Source organism: Meleagris gallopavo, chromosome 8 (assembly GCF_905368555.1).
Source record: "Meleagris gallopavo chromosome 8, MGAL_WU_HG_1.1, whole genome shotgun sequence".
Classification (NCBI taxonomy): domain Eukaryota; kingdom Metazoa; phylum Chordata; class Aves; order Galliformes; family Phasianidae; genus Meleagris; species Meleagris gallopavo.
Genome location: NC_139411.1, coordinates 3,113,047 through 3,128,030, shown reverse-complemented (window position 1 = coordinate 3,128,030; position 14,984 = coordinate 3,113,047). Strand labels below are relative to the sequence as shown.

Here is a 14,984-nt window from a genome sequence, read left to right as displayed (position 1 = left end):
TAAAAAATACACACAAAAGCGTCGGTCTGCCATTACAAGACAATCATGTCAAATTCAAGTAAGGAAAAGGTAAGAATTATTGAATGGTTGAGGTTGGAAGGAGTCACTCAGGATCATCTAATCCAAATGCCCTGCTTCAAAGCAGGATCACGCCCAGAGGGGTTCTGAGTATCTCCAGAGGAGCATACACAACTTCCCCAGGCAGCCTGTTCCAGTGTTCTGTCATCCACGTAGCAAATAATATTCTTTCTCATGCGCCTACTAAACCTCCTGTGGTCCCGTTTGAGCACATTGCATCTCATCTTGTTGCCAGGCACCACCAAAAAGAGCCTGACCTCATCCTGATGATATCCTCCTGTAAGGTATCTGCACACATTAATAATTCCCTCCCAGTCTTCTCCAGGTTAAACAGTCTCAACTCTCTCATCCTTTCCTCGTAGGAGTGATGCTCCAGGCTCCTTAATCCTCTTTGTAGCCCTTCACTGGACTCCCTCTAGGAGCTCCACGTCTTTCTTGGACTGGACTCAGTGTTCCAGACATGGCCTCAACAGAGCAGAGGAGAAGGATCACCTCCCTCGACCTGCTGGCCATGCTCTTTTCAATGCAGGACACCATTAGTCTTCTTGGCCACAAGGGCACACTGCCAGCTCATGGTCCTCTTTGCATCAGGACTTCCAGGTCCTCCTTTGCAGAGCTGCCTTCCAGTAGGGTCAACCCCTAACCTGTACTGGTGCATGCAGTTATTCCTCCCCAGTCAGAGATACCTGCACTTGGCCCTGTTCTTCTCTGTCCAGTTCTCCAGGATGTTGAGATCTCTCTGAATGGCAGTGCAGCCCCCTGGTGTGCCTGCCACTCCTCTCAGTTTGGTATCATCAGCAACCTTGCAGAAGGTGAACTCTGTGCCTTCATCCAGGTCGCTGATGAATAAGTTGAACAAGATCTGACCTAGCACAGACCCCCAGCAGACACTACTAGCTACAGTAAGAATATTGAAGACTCCGAATAATATAGAAATACTAAAATATGTCATAGTAAGTAGTGCAGAAATTAAGTCAACTTTTTTACAGCCAGCTGTAAAAAATTTATGAAAGTTGTGCACATGATGCAGGTACTTACCACCCCAAAACTCCACCCTGATGCTGTAATACTAACTTTCAGAAAACAACCCTTAGTTAACAAAAACATAAGCATAAGCAAATACCAATGTTTTAATGAGTTTCTGACTTTCAAACTATTGTGAGCCACTTTCAAGCTTTATCACATAAAGCAAAATACTTTTCATTCTCATCTGTTTGGGTCCTCACAGACTCTAGTTATCACTTTTACTTGCGTTAGAACAGAGCTCTTAAATAAGCAAAATACCCTCAGATATCTAACATTTTCTGACTTAGTAATGCTGAGTCACAACAATGCCTACACCCACAGAAAATGAGTTATGTGCCATGAGACAATAAAGGGAAATGTGGCACAGATTTTAGATCATAAATTTTCCAGATATAAAACACAGTTAAAAAAAAAAAAAATAAGCAAAGAAAGGGAGAAAGACACAATGTGTGCATAAAATGGACTTAATAGATTAGAATAATAATTCCATACTACTAAACTTCTTTCTCAATGTCTTTAATGGTGCTGATGCTTTTATGCTGATGTTTTACTACATTTCAATGGATTTAAGTCACATAAAGACATCAGTGAACCAGAGCGTAAGGAAAAAATATAAAACTGCTTGGTCAGTCACGTTTAATACTGTAAAATTTAAGGAGAAACAACACTCCTCAGTGCAGTATTTCTGTAAGATAACGTGTCGGTGGGTGCGAGTCAGAGCCCTGAAGGAAGGAGACCAGGCACACATATGGCTGGGGGGCACCTCAAGCAGAGACATTGCTTAAAGCAGTTCCCAACAGCTCTTGCTATTCAGGGAGCTGACCTAAGACCCAGCCAGCTGAACTCTTCCATTTTGGCAAATTACACTCCTAGAAGAGTGTGCCCTTGATCATGGCAGCAGCTGCAGAGGTCATTCAGTAGGACATGTGAGAACTACATTATATTCAATATTAAACTACCAATAGACAATCCTCCCCCCTTCTCTCAGTGGAGACCGCAACAAGAAGGTCTGAGCCACCTCAAGAAAATACATACAGATGTACATAAGCAATTCATTGTTATTCAATTCCTTGTTAACAAGCATTAAACCTATTCAGCATGTTTTCAGAGTTAAGCTCTTTCACTCCTAAAATTTTGTTGAATTACGTTGATTAATAGTTTCTTATCCTTATATTACAGACTGTTAGAACATACTTTACTGGACTTTGCTGAATACAAAACATTGGATGATAACACAATTTCTACCCAAGACTGGCAAGGAATGTGTGATCTCAAATCAACAGGAGACAATCAGCAACACTTTGTGTACAGTTTCACTTTGGAAAGCATTCCTTTGGACAGAGCCAGAAGATGTTTGCTTTTTAATGGGAAGGCCCGGGAATGGATGAGCAAATATTATCATCTTCATAAAGAAAGATCAGACCACTGTGTCCCATGAAGGCAAAGTACAAGCTGGCATCTCCCTGCTTCCTCTTACCTCAACTGATTTAAATTTACAAGGCTGGGAAGGCAGGAACAAAGAGTTCCTGCTGAGCTCCCCGAACCTGTCACTCCAAAGACCAGCCTCAACCACTCCGAACTTTAAGAGGACTCGTATGTTTGTCATCATGGCCAACTGGCAATCCCACCTTGGATGACCCACCACTACCAAAAATCAGCACCCTCCAACACCAAGACAGCGCAGGATTGAGGAGTGGTGAACCACTTTGCTGTGTTTGTATATCTGTCTCTACGTCTGTCTGTCTTTCTTTCCCCTTTTCTATTTTTTCTCTTTATCTTCTTCTATTCTTTCACTCTCTGTAGTAGCCACTGCCTAATATTGTCTTAGAACTTCCAGCATAGAAATAACCCCTGTGCCGAAGTACTCTTACCTGGCATGTTTATTAACCGTTATTAGCAAACAAGCCGATTTTACCGAGTATTAGTTGTTATTAGAAAGCTCTCAACACAAATTGACTCCTCTGAGTCTTGCATGACTCCATCAGGGCAGTGACCCCTCTGACCAGGTGCCATAAAAAATGATTTCCCCTCCCTCGAAACTCAGGAAGCGGGACACTACCTAAACACACCTTCTGCCCAAGAAAGACATTTCGTTTTGTTTTTAACAATCAAGCCATGTGTAGCCCTTTAATCTACATCATCTTGGACTACAAAGTAATCATTTATAGGCTGAATTTTTGTACATATTACATATATATATAGTATATGAATGTGCATGGGTAATTCACATTGATAAAACTGTAAATAGCTCACTGTAATTAAACAAACAGCAGATGGTTGTCAAGACACCAGACTTTCAAAAGCATTTTGTCGCTTTACAATTTTACATTTGAAATGCATTGGTGTATACTAACTGCATAGATTTGGCACTTGTTATGACATGAGAGCATGGGAGTAACTATGACTTGCTAATTCTGGTAAACCTGGGAGAAATGAACACTCTCCATTACTTACACCATTGGTCCTCTACAAGATCACAGCTTACGCACTGATATTCACAAGAAATGAGGATTCATCTTTAAGGTCCTGGTTCTGCCTCTCTTGCTATCCTTCACGTACAAGCATGCTTGTTTTCTTACCTATCTTTAATTCACTTCACTTGAAAAAATAGTTCATAAAGACATTTCTGTTTCCATATGGAAAGTCTGTATCTTTTAATGTGTTCTCACTAGTTTTCATTTCACACTTTAATAGTGAATAGCCCAAAGACTACACGTTTAGGATAAACCAATAGATTTTACTCATACTTGACCAGCCCTATCTATACTGTTCAGTTTGGGGTTAAAAGCCTTTTAGTTGCATTACTGCCATTTTAAAGAAAAGGGGAGGAAAAAGCTATCAGAGTAGTAGCAATAGAGATATTTCTCCTCATTATTAATTTTAGATATTGCAGCTCAATGTTTGGTCCATGGACAAATGGAGGAAGATCTTATAAACCAAATTTTCAGCACTGCTAACTTTTTGGGGATGGGTTTTGTCACTTTTTTTTTTTGAAAAATATTCATTATTTTACACTCGTGTCAGGCTCTATGTTCACAAGCCAACACATGCTTGCTCTTTTATTCCCTGCCATCACATTTTAGTATTGTATACTAATAATTCCTTTCTGAATGATTTCTTTGTCTTAAGAAGCACCCTTTGCCCTTATCTTTAAGTGCAGCTGTTATCAGTTTTTAACACAATGAGTAAAAATGTACTGGGTTCTGAAATGCAGCCTGTTCTGAAACACGAATGTGGGCTATGGCTAAATACGTCTTGAAAATAATTGTATTCAGAATATCCATCTTACTTTCCAGCAATTTATTTGCTTACATCAAAAGATAAGGTATAGTTTTATTAAAGATAGTCAATATCCTTTTTGTTCTGCATACAGTAATTAGAGGCCTTGTGAAACGGTGCTTCTAAACCCTTATTTTGTTAGGCACAATTGACTGCATCAAACTGAAGTAATGCAACAAAAGGACCTTGTCAGTAGCCTGATCACCAGGATTTACTGGGGAGTCAAACAAATTCAGTACATGTGAAAATTTGGCCTGTTTATTGCCTTTTCCTTCTTAGGCTGCGTCTTCACAGCAGAAAATAGGAGGGAAGGTTGGCTCTCACTGTGCACACACGGGGTACAGTTTTGCATCTAGTCACACATCAGGCTTTGGATAAGGAAAAGAAATGCAACCAAACACAGTATTTTTTTCAGGGCATATGATACAACAGGAACATCAGGGATGAGGTGCCTTTCACCAGCTTGGGTATCACAGATGTGAGAATAAGCAAGCCCTAACGTGAGGCCAAGGAAATGCAGAAAATTTAATATCACAGATATTGAAGAAGTTATTTCACTTGTTTGTCGCTTATAAAAATTGGGTTAAAATTGAGGTATTAAGTCCTTCTCTATGGTACTAGGACCAAGTCTGAGAGTTTACACTCTTGGCACATGTTCTGACTATTGTAAGACAGAGCAACGAAGGAAGTTTCACCCAACAGCCCAATTGCCTTGGAGTTAAGATTTCATACACCTCTGCACTGCATTTATCAGCAACTCACCTCGGGCGTGGAGCATGTCTGCAGGAGTTAAGGTATTTCGTTCTGAAAATTCTGACTTGCAAATACAAGTTTCATATATTTATTTCCTCACGGGAAAAACAATTTGTTTTCCTGTAAATCCTGTAGCTACTGAGAAACAGCCAAGAGTGCTGGACTAGTCTAGATTCCATTAGTCTTTGACGTGCTTGTACCACTCATATTGTTCAAAACGGAGTACAAACACAACACTCCACCTATCACCTGTCAGCTCAGAAAAACAAAACAAAATGCAGCTGAGAAAATGTTTTCAAATGAAATTGTCTCTATACTGACCTACAGATGTTATTGCAAAACATTGGGAAAAACTCCAAGATGCAAATTCCTCACCTCCATTGAAGTGACAATGCTCCTGCAAAACACTAACAGCAAATTACTGCTGATCTAAGGTCTGAGTTTGGAGGATTAGGCTTTCAGCTCTTAGTCAAGTAAGTAATTAATCAGAAAAATTAGCATTTTGCAATCTATATGAATCTTCCAAACTGCTGTTGGATGTGATGAGAGCTAACATTCTCTTAATGGCATAACATGCAGTTAACGAAGCAGGAAAGGGTAGATGTATGTATGTTACGTGGAATATATGTTAAAAATATATTTCTCAGACTGATAATACATAAAATGCTGACTGGTATTTTTTGTACTAAATCTCTATCCATTGTAACATGAACCTTTATAATAAAGCGACTGTCCACTATACTTAATAAAAAATAATTAAAGTTGCATTGTCCATTTAATTGCATAAAATACAAAGTTTGCCTAACATTTGAAGAAGACTGGAAGGAGACTGATTTGCACTTCCATGCCATGTTCTTGTAATCCTGAAGGAATCAGAAACACTTAAAGCAGATGTTAGCAGAAGTTTGCCTTTTTTTTTTTTTTAATAACTTTGATAATGCCAGCTCACTGGGTGACAAAGGAAATTAATAACTACTACTCTATGAAATCAGACTGTAATTAAACTGAGAACAAGCAGCAATTGCACAACAGCCCCCAAAAAACAAGTGAGCTGCATACAGTGTTGATCTAACTGGGGCCATGTTGAAAAAGAGGAGGTAATTTTACAGAGAGAGGGAGCTGTGAGAAACTAAGAAATAAATAGACATTTATACATGGCTTTTTTATGGGCAGATTACTGCAGTGTGCCATGCATCACTTTTGCCTATGGTTATATCATACCTTTATTTCATCTCCTTTTCCCTGGCAAAACTGAATTCTGGAGAGGTGATTGACAAAGTGTAGCGCGGACAATACCCCTAAGAGATGGGTACAAAAAATTATGAACGTAAATATTAAGGTTTTACTAATAATTTCATTTCTGAAACAAACATTTTTCTTCTCAAAACAAAAATCAGTATTTCTCACTTCTGAATGCCAGACTCATCATTACCAGAAAAAGAGTGTTATGGGTGCACACCATTTTCACATTTTCCCATTCGACTTGAGTGTTCACCAAATTGAGCCTAATAATGCAGGGAAGCGCTGAGACGTTCATACTGATCCACTCCCTCTATTCTAGTGCATCACTGACGGAAACAGAAAAGGTTTCCTTTTTCTGCCCTGATATTTTCCTTAAAAAACTTCAGAGGGAAAAAGAAAATCAAGGAGAAGTATGACAGGCAACAGTTAGTAAATGCCCTAGCAGAGCAAGGAGAGAACCATGTTGGGCCACACTTTCACAACAGTACTTGCCTAGCTGAACTCTCAGTGCCATTCTAGAACAAACCATTGGTCTACCCTACAGATTTCCTCCAGCAAATCAGTACAGTATGTGAAAACATCCACCATTTGCAGTCCTCAGGGTAGAAATCCACCTGATGCGATGAACGAAAATGTCTGCTGCTTAAATCTGTGTCTTCCATGAGCTGGAATGGTAACAAAAATATCACAGGATCCACATGTTTTAGTTTATCACAGTATGCTTTTCAATAATATGAATTATTATTATTGTTATTATTATCAAAATCAACATGAATACAGGAACGTGAGTAATTAATGTAATTTTATCTGAGACAAAAGCATTTCGGTCATAAACAGTGATAAAAGGCACATCTGCTTATCATTTTGGAGAGAGAAGTCGCTTAGGTATTGTTTTTAGTCTATAGACTCAACATAAAACAAGACTGAGAAACTGGAAAATATCAAACACACATAGATGGCATTCAACCAGAAGGCCTGTTTCATTACATAGGAAAAACTCAACTAGAAAGCTTACTCTGAAAGTAAGCGACACTCTAATCATTAAAACCAACTGAGACCCAGCCCTAGTTACTGTCACAAGGAAGGAACTTAAAGGTAAATATACCTCTATGATGCTAGCCTGCTTACAGTCCACGAATGCATACAGATGCTGCTCCACTGAACAAAAACCAAAAGAGCTATCAACAGCTTTATTACAGCTTCCAAGGCCCTTTCCTCAAGAAGGTACTTGGGAATTAACTCACAAGGAGTTGTGCCAACCTCACAATTTGTCTGCCAGATTCTTAGTCGTAGAATCATGGAACGGTTTGGGTTGGAAGGGACCTGTAAGATCATGTAGTTACAACCCCCTGCTATAGGCAGGGATACCTCTCACCAAACCAGGTTGCTCACAGCCCCATCCAGACTAGGATTGAACACCTCCCAGGGAGGGGGCATCCAAAGACCTTACTGGGCAACCTATTCCAGTGTCTCACCATCCCCACAATAAAGAATGTCTTTCTAATATCACGACTAAATCTACCCTCTTAGAGTTTAAAGCCATTTCCCCTCATCGTGTTGCTACCTGCCCTTATAAGAAGTCCCTCCCCAGCTTTCTTGTAGGTCTCCTCCAGGTTCTGGAAGTCTACTATAAGGTGTCTTCAGGGCTTTTTCTTCTCCAGACTGAAAAGCCCAGCTCCCTCAGCCCATCCTCATAGAGGAGGTGCTCCAGCCTTCTGATCATTTTTTTGGCCCTTCTCTGGACCTGCTCCAACAGCTCCATGTCCTTCCTGCACTGGGGACTCCAGAACTGGATACAGTACTCCAGATGGGGTCTCATGAGAGCAGCGCAGAGGGGCAGAATTACCACCCTCAACCTGCTGGTCACGCTTCTCTTGATGCAACCCAAGATGCGGTTGGCCTTCTGGGCTGCAAGCGCACGTTGCCAGCTTATGTTCAATCTTTCATCGATCAACACCCTCAAATCCTTCTCCTCAGGGCTCATCTTAAGCCATTTTCTGCCCAATCTGTATCTGTGCCTTGAATTGCACCAACCCAGGTTTAGGACATTGTACTTGGCTTTGTTGAACTTCAGGAGGTTGGCACAAGCCTACCTCTCAAGCCTGTCGAGGTCCCTCCTGATGGCCTCTCTTCCCTCTAGTGTGACGATTGCACCACTCAGCTTGGTGTAGTCTGCAAACTTGCTGAGGGTGCGCTGGATTCCACTGTCCACGTTGCCTACAAAGGTTTTAAGTAACACTGGTCTCAGCACCAGTCCCTGAGGAATGCCACTCATCACCAGTCTCTACTTGGACAGTGAATCATTGACCAAAACTCTCTGAGTGCAACCATCAGACAACTCCTTCTCCAGCTGGCACTGAAGTCTGCCCTGACATCAAAATGTTCTTGCTTGGACCTATTAGTACCCTTCAGCTTAACTTAATTACACTCTACCAGTTAAAGAAATATGCTGAAGGAGGTGGGCCACCCTGAAACCTTAACTCTCTCGTTCAGCTGAATAAATTCAGATAGCTAACACTGACACTGACAAATCCGAACCCCTTAGCTAAACAATGCCTATCAAACTAAACGGGCAAAACAACTTCTTATCCAGTGTTTTTCTTCTATTTGTTATTGCAGATTAGGACATTCCAACCACAGGATCAGCACAGAGACAAAAGCACCTACTGCCAATGCAGCCTTTGTGATGCAGCCACTGCTGTTTCCTTTTCATTTCTGCCACCCAGACATACTGGAAAACAGACTTCTGATCACAATGTCAAAATGTGGCAAATATTAATTTTCACATCACATAAACAATCGCTCAAACAACCCATAAACGTCAAAAGACATTTCAGAAGAAATTAAAATTAACTGTGTGCAGAATATTCCAATTAGTTTACTAATGGAAAAGCTGAAATCAATTTTCAACGTCATTATTTTAGTTTCAGTATCAAAATGAACAGCAGATGGGGAATAGGTTTGCGCATTTATTTATCTGCACATTAAACACATTCTCTTAATGGCAATTTCTTCCGAACTTGACAATTATGATGCAGCAATTTGAGAAGAGGTTTTATGGCACAGACTCTGTCATGGACCTTGAGCTTTCTTATAACTCTACAAATGAAGCCCCCAGGAAAGCACAGGGACTTTCTCATCAAGTTGCTGTGTTGGCTGAAATCAAGGACACATCTTGCAGGTCAAGGGGATTAGGAGGAAAGATGCTTAGATACCATCCATAGTTCTGTTGTACCTAAAAAGATAAGCTTTTGAGCTTCTGGCATATCTAGACCTGATTTTATTCGGTGTGTAGAAGCATTTCAGTCATCTCCGAGAAAATCACAGTAATGAGAAGGCCTATCTAGATCCCTTTAAATGCTCTGACTGGGATCTAAGTTTGGCACTAGACAGCACTGGAAGCACACTACACATACAAGTAACAAAAGCATCAATGTTCACCTTCGTGAGCATCAGATGAAGTTGACACACTACATGGGCGCACAGAAAATATGATTATTAACGGTGCTGATATCACTTCAGCAACACTGTAAAATGACAACCAACCCCTACCAAAGTGTGTGACTTAAATAGGTTGCATTTTGGCTCAAAGCACGAGCTTACGGGCGCAACGAACAGCAACTGCAAATTTGACAAGCCATTTCATGCCTTATTTCCAAGTCAGTTCGTGTGCTGAAACTGATTCCTCCCAACCTGACTTCAGGCTGGACCAGCCAGCGTCTCTGTAAGATCTCCACCAAGACTGCAATGCCATAAAAACAAACATCTCTCACTGTAGCTTTACCAAGGCCTCACTTGAAAACATCATTTTGTAACAATTAAACAACCATTAAAAAGCAGACATGTAAATAACAACATCAATCTTCATCCAGACTTTTCACTGGCGCAACGCACAACGGTTAAATGATGTTTGGGTCCATTCTAGTCCAAAACAGTATAAAACGTGCAGCTTATGATTAGAGAAGACCATAGTTAATGACATACTGCACAGAGAAACTCAGTAACTTATTAGCTTTAAATTTCTGAGTAAATATGCATCTCGACGAGAGCAACCATCATATAATTACTTCTGCAAATGAGAAACATGTTCATACGATAAGTATTTTTTATCCAAGTTGCTATCGGTTATACTTCAGAAACAAGTAATTCATTTAGGAACTAATTTGAGCAATAGAGTCTGCCAAATTGAGCCTAGAGCTTCAAAAACCAGAGTTATGCAGTAAGAAGTTAGTCCTCTAATTTCCTGCACGAATGGAGACATAAAATTAAGACCAAGCGTCATTTTATTAAGGCTCAGAAATCTTAAAACTAAGGTGGTTTTGAATTCTTCAGCCTCCCCAGCTCTTAGAAACAAACACTTGTTTAAAACATTGCAGTGATGAGGCTTAATGGATTGAAGGCAATCTGTGTTAATGGTGTCTACTGCAAAACGTATTTTTTATTTTTATTTTTATTTTTTTTTACTCTGAGTGCCTTTATAGCTCAGGAATAGCTAATATCTGTTTTCCTCCAGTTTCTTTTTATTACTGACTACAGGGCCAAGAAATTACCAGTCAAACTTGGATATCAGCTTACTTAAAGCAAAGATGGTATGAGCGCTGTAGGGAGTTTCGCTGTTATCCTAAGTGGATCTATTAATTGTTAGGAACTTAAAGGTACAAAACCATTCCTCCTCTAATTACCCATCTCATGCATTACTAAACTCATTAACAAAATGGTGCCACTATTTCGTGGCTGACAAATTATCATTTGCATGGAAAATTACTATGTATTCCACTGATAAAATGCGTGAAGAGGTACTGTTACAACAATAATGATACCAGCTAACGCAGCACAGAGAGTACCACCAAAAATGACTTCCTAAGGCTTTTGAAAAACAAAATTATCTATATTTACACAGTAGAATACATTTCAATAAATACGTATCTTTTAGGATGGCCAATTTCATTAAACCGATTTTTAGAAATATTTAAATACAACTCTTATAGCTTTGTGAGTTATGCAAGCAAATAAAAAACAAGTTTCTCAACATAAAATCAGAATATCTATGTAGTAGCAGGTCTTGACATTTGATGTGATTTAAATTCACTTTGTGAAATGACTTCCTAGACTCAGTGGATTTAAAAGCAGATGTTTAATAACTCAGTGTACTGTACCTCACTTGTGCCTGTCTCTTCCAAAATGTCCATTTTTGGATAATCATGCTGAGGTTATTTATGTAAATTGAAATACCCCTTAATTTTCAGAGACATTTTCAATTCAATGCAACATTCATATTAACTATGTTTTACTTTTACAAGTGGAGAACATTCACTCAAATCACGTCTGCAATTATGACTCGTTACAGTAAATCTGACCTCTGCACTGTTGCATTCTATTGCTTTATCTACCTTTTTTTTTTTTTCCTGAATGGTTCTTGACCATCTTAATATTATTTTGTTATACTGTGCCTCTATGTCAGAGGTACCGTTCCAAAAAGAACAAAAGAGAGTTGAAAACCACCACGAGGTACAAACACACAGGGAGGTGGTTCTTCAGCCAACATACTTAGACACTAGAATTAATAGCAACTACTAAGCAATTTCCTCAGCTGTGTCTACTGAAAGGAGAAAACTAAGAATCAAAGCACTTCCCTTTTTATTTTTATGAGGACTATTACCCTGAATGTGACTAACCACAAATCAAGACCATCCCTACATTAGATATTTCCAATCACTTTCCCAAGGCAGCAACCTACATCAAACATTTTTTTTACCAGAGCTCTCCTAGCATCCCACTACTGGTGCTTCCCTGTTTATATCTCCTTGCTGCTTTTCCCTGATTTCTGTTGTTTGTAGACAGTTCTCTCAACCACGACGACCTTTATCTGCAGCTTGCCTTTATTAACGACATAATGTATAGTAACAAACCCAAATATTAACCCAGTTGGCAATTACCTGTGCAGGCACACAGTTTCTCCTCTTACAAAATGCTTTATAGAACGCATTTGACCATTTTGAGATTAATTTTCAAGTACAATATCCATCAGTTTCAGAAATGCTTCACTCAAGCCCTCCTCCAATATATTCAGGCAATTGCGTCGTTCGTTCTGCTCTTAGCAACTGATTTTAACAGCTCTTGCTTCTTTTCTTCTATACACAGGAGAAAATTAGCAGTTTGCAACTTGTTTAATTTTTACATGTTAGCTCCTAACTAACTTCAGAAGAAAAGGTAAGCTCCTGACCTTACATTCACATTCATAACAGCAGCAGATGAAGGTGTGATTTGCCATCTGCCTTGACTGCCTCGTGTTTCTGCAATTTATGTTCATTACAGAGTACGTTGAGTCTGTTACCCAAAGTATACAGCATAGGTAGCATACCCTCAAACATATTAAGCCATTACTTGTGCAATCACAGCACAAGTTTTGTTTGAGAAACACCACATAAAAAAAGATTGATTTTCATCTTGAAAATGTCAAACTTCTGCTTTTAACGCTCAGCTACATTTTTCTGAAAAGGCAAACCTCCAAAAAAGCCACCGGCCTGACAGATCTCTGATGCATCGTGGTAGATGTGACAGCTCTACTACTTTACTGCAAGAAATGGGCTCCAACAGAATGAGACAATCAATATGGAATAATAAATCTAGTCCAGGTAGAACAAATATTTTTTTTTGTACATGCATAAGAAAAAAGAAAAAAAAAAACAGTTTGTTTGGGGTTTTTTGTTTTTCTTTTTGTTTTTTTAAACACATCTCAGGAACCTCACACTGTAATAAACTTCTCCACTATCTTTTTTTATTATTACAGCATACTAGTTACACTACTTAATCTTCTTTTATCTATTTTGTCTGCCCAACAGTTCTCCACAGAAAGTCTTCATGTGCATGTATGTTTTATTAAGCAGGAAAAACAAACACATCTAACTTTAAAGCGCACTTTCCTCTGAAAAGAAAAAAACGAAATTACCTTTTTTCCTGGTTCCTCTGACAGCCAGATGAACAACAGCTGCTCCAGAAGTATCTGCTGAATTATATCCCCATCTTCCTAGAAAACACAGTAGATTGATACTACATCAGGCTTTTGCCTTGAGTGGACAATGTGAATTTTTTGCTCAAAATTCCGGTTTTTAAGATAAATTAGAGCAACCTTGCAAGAGTTAGTTTCATATTCATAAATCAAAGCTTCCTCAGTGAAGAATCTGCTTGATTTATAACCAGAACATTTTCTACCCTCTACATCTTAAGTAACAGCCCTGACGTCAGCCTGAGAGGAAAAAACCTACATACGTATTTACTGAAATTAATTGGCCACAAGGCTAACAAAACAAGCTCACCTAAGTCACTCCCAAAGCCCTGATAAAGATGCACACGGTAACAGGAGTACGTTCAAGGTTTTCAGTAAGCAGGCTCAATAAATCTTCAAAGTGCTACGCGAATAGATTGATGGTTACTTGTGCTTGTGTATGATTTCAAAAATGCATCCATGTATCACTGTCATAACTCTATTTGTTCCATTTTTCATACATTCAAACGCAGATAATAGTTAATGTTGTAGTAACCCAGATTGAATTAAACAGCACTGCACACACAGAACAAGAAGATACGTGAATCCAACTCAGCAGATTTTAAAACGAGGATCAAAATATGAGAATTTCAATATCCAAAGAACATCTGCTTGTTTATGTGCTTTTTTCTTAAGACTGCAGTTGCAATGAAAAAGCAGAGCAAAGAGAGTAAGAACACTGCGCTACTCTTACGCTCCTATACTCTGAAACATCATGATCGTTTTTATAAAGAGGCTGGCATTAAATAAACAAGCACATAAGATGTGTAAGTCAAACACACACCTGCATCAAACATATTTGCACATACCGAGATATCGTAAGATTTCAACATTTAACTTTATATTACACTCTTGGAGATAATTTCTTCCTCTGTTGTCATGGGTTATGCAGATGAAGTGCAAGAAGTCATTCACATGGACTGGAATTTCTATTAACACAAGCTTGACATAACACAGCATGTTCTTAGTTACTCTCCCTAGGCTCAGAGGCCCACCACACACCAGTTTCTTCCTACATCACAGCTTTCTGGTTGGATTAAACAATTATCAATTATCTAATTACTGAGAGTTTAAATAACATTCTGAATTTACATTTATTTTTAACAATATGCAAATATTTCATATTAATATAATCAAATTGATTACTGCATCTGGAGCTATTTCTGAATTTTCCATAACTGGCACTGCACTTCACCTAATCATCTCTAATTCTGCTATCATCCTATTACCTTCTGATACAAATGTAGGTTTAAAAATAATGTCACAGAGAACAAATCTGAAACTGATAACAACTCTTGCTGCGCTGTGCGTTTTTTTTTTCTCTCGTTTTGCTACCAAAACAAGCTTTCCAAACTTTCCTCTGATCAAATTTCATCTCTACTAGCAAAATTACCGTTAATACTCTATAATACCAATATATACATTGAAGCATACTAATAAAGAGCAGGTGAAATGCATTATTTGAACATTTGCTTCATCTTGGATTTTTGTTTTATACTTCTTCTTGTAAGCAAAACCAATAGACAGCTGTACATCCACCATACCCTGATGGTACCACTTG

At 38.9% G+C, this 14,984-nt stretch overlaps 1 protein-coding gene across 9 annotated transcripts in view; it reads right to left on the bottom strand.

The window, feature by feature from the left end:
• PCDH15 (protocadherin related 15) overlaps positions 1–14,984 on the bottom strand; it is a 682,309-nt gene that overhangs the window by 500,628 nt on the left and 166,697 nt on the right. For all 9 annotated transcript variants that reach the window (XM_085229238.1, XM_085229233.1, XM_085229230.1 and 6 more), the window contains one exon: positions 13,328–13,405. The gene's annotated coding sequence lies outside the window, so the exon portion shown is untranslated. The remainder of the gene's footprint in view (positions 1–13,327; positions 13,406–14,984) is intronic.